The sequence below is a fragment of the Nipponia nippon genome, unplaced genomic scaffold (assembly GCF_047370975.1).
Source record: "Nipponia nippon isolate SJK-2023a ecotype South Korea unplaced genomic scaffold, ASM4737097v1 scaffold_1, whole genome shotgun sequence".
Lineage (NCBI taxonomy): Eukaryota > Metazoa > Chordata > Aves > Pelecaniformes > Threskiornithidae > Nipponia > Nipponia nippon.
In genome coordinates, this window is record NW_028262290.1 from 100,692,362 (window position 1) to 100,694,892 (window position 2,531).

A 2,531-nucleotide genomic window follows, 5' to 3' on the forward strand; every position below is an offset into this window, starting at 1 on the left:
TATCTTTTTGGACTGGAAGAGAGGGTGTGTTGATACATTCTGCCCTCCTCCACAAAAATGCAGAAGGTCCAGGGGGCAAAACTGAACTTGCTCTGACAATTCCTGCTTCTCCCTTTTCTCCCCGCGCTGTGTCCTGGGAAGGGAGTTCATGCAAATTTCCCAGTGCCCCTCTGGCACTGGGAAAGGAAATTTAATCTAATTTACTAATTCACCCATAGGCTTATGATGAATAGAAAATGAAGAGGTGTGTCATCTTGTCCGGTGAAGTTGGGGGTGATGAGCTGAAACCAACAAATATATTACAAAAAAACGATAGCAAGCTGGACTAAAACCAAGTTCTCATTGGTTAATTATTAGTCCACTGTTCATTATGATGTCTAGTTTCAACCCTAATGAGGTGGAACTTGATGAGATAATTACTTTGAACTATAGGATTCTGTTTGCCCACAACAAAAGCTTATAGTATGGTATCATCTCATCAAGCCCTTCCCTTTTTTTCAAAAGTTATTAGTTTTCTTTTCAATGGGATGTTTGTCTTTTCTCATTTAATGAAAACGGCACAGTGACTGGAGGTATCTGGTACCTATCAGGATTTATCTAAAGGTAATCACCGTCTGCAGATAGTTCCTACTCAGTATTGTAGAGAAAAATCTTAAAAAAGGAATGCGAAGGGGATATTTACTGACAAATCTGGTACAAAGTTGGTGCTGCGTGTACTGTCTGGTACAAAAAAGATGAAGTGAATTAATATTATTGGGACTTTTTTTGCATCTCAATTTTCGCAGGGCATGGAGCTGAATGATATGATTTCCAAAGGATGGATTACAGTGTATGGAGGTTGCAGGTTCAGCTGACTGTGGCTCACAACATCATTGGTGTGTAGTAAAGACACTTCAGATCTCTCTTGCATCCCATCTTTGCTGACCGTTCATTTCAGCCTGGAATATAGGAACATTTGTGAGTGTATGAATGAAAGAGTTCCTGCATTTTATTGCTTTGACCCATGGTGTTAGCATATGTATAATATTTCACCAAGCAGGCAGTCAAAATTATAGGGTTTTTTAAATCATTTTTCCAAAAGGATGTGATGTGTTGGATGAGCCTGTTCACTTTGTTCAGCAACCTAGAATGGCTGGATTTACAATCATTCAGTAAGGAAAGGGGATGAAGGAAACTGCCTTCAGACTAAAAATAACAGAAGGATTTTACTGTGGGTTCCAGTTTGAAGGGTGCAGCAATATTTTATGGAAAGAGCATAGGACAAGCAGTTTAAGGCCTGCTTTGCCTTTCCTCTGCAAATATCACAGACTTTGGATGAGGGACTTCTTTTTCTCTGATTAAAACTTCTTAGTTATGAAACCAGATTGATACAATACAAATCTCATGCAGATGTCAAAGGGCCCACAATATATTCATATCTTGATCTGAGGAGAGTCTAAGATTGAAGGAGCTCTGGAAGAGCTGTGGTTGTAACAATCAAGAGAGATTCATTGAAGAAACGGGAGGGTGTGTTGCAATGTTGTAGAACTAAGGAAAAATAAGGAAAAGAAGCAAAATAGGTTAGTAGTTAGGACGGAAACAAAATTTAGCAAATCAAGAAAAGAATTATCAAAAGATAAAATACAATCTTACACACTTTTAAATGGGGGGGGGGGGAAATGAAGGCACATATTTCTTCTACTCATTCATGTCTCACACTGGTAATGATGTTAGTATAGAATGGTGGCTTCTTCGTGTTGTCAAGTCCTTGCTCTCCTCCACGGAGACACAGACAGGGCATGGAATAGCACCATGATGAGACCGCAGGAACTGCCATGCTGGCTTACACTAACTTGTTGTCTTGTCTCCACGTCCTTTCTCAGCCTTTTAGCTAAAATCAAGTGTAGTGTCCATTCTTGTTTAGTTTATGCCACAGACATCTTCAATATGAGGACATGATGTTAAATGAGTGTGGGAAGTGGGAGGTGAACTTGGAGCTTGCTCTGTGCCTTGACCTACCAATGCAGTGCCCCAGGGAATAGGAGTGGGTGACGGGAGGGGCGGACACTCATGAGTGCTGGGAGAAAAATGTATAAGCCAGGCGCATATACAGCAATATTTCACAACAGTATTTTCCCAGCCTACAGTGACTTGTGGTTCAAGGACTTTCTGAGCCAAAGCGGGTCTTTGTGTATATTTTTTTCCACTAATTTTCATGTTTTTTCTGAGCCAGGTAAATTTTAACATTCTGCAGCAAGAAGGGTGCAGCAACTGTCTTGACACACTGTGTGAAGAAGCACCCCCTTCTCTTGGCTTTGAAACTCTGATCTGCCTTTTCCATTGATGCTCCCCTATTTCTTTTTATGTATGACGTAGAATAACCCTTCTTGCATTCACCTTCTTTGTGGGCCACTTATGATTTTAAAGATCTGTGTTATGTCTCTTTAAAAAGTTGTAAATTATGGCTACAATATGAATGCAGTTAATTTAGTTTAATGGCAGGCTGTGTAAGAAAAAAGCTAGCAGGAAGTTAAAACAATGCTACATCCTTC

General features: G+C 40.0%; 1 non-coding gene across 1 annotated transcript; it reads left to right on the forward strand.

The window, feature by feature from the left end:
- Nucleotides 1-1,850: 1,850 nt before the first annotated feature.
- On the forward strand, nt 1,851-2,036 carry LOC148057517 (U2 spliceosomal RNA). Its single transcript, XR_015700162.1, has one exon. It is a non-coding gene; the product is annotated as a U2 spliceosomal RNA (small nuclear RNA).
- Nucleotides 2,037-2,531: the final 495 nt, after the last annotated feature.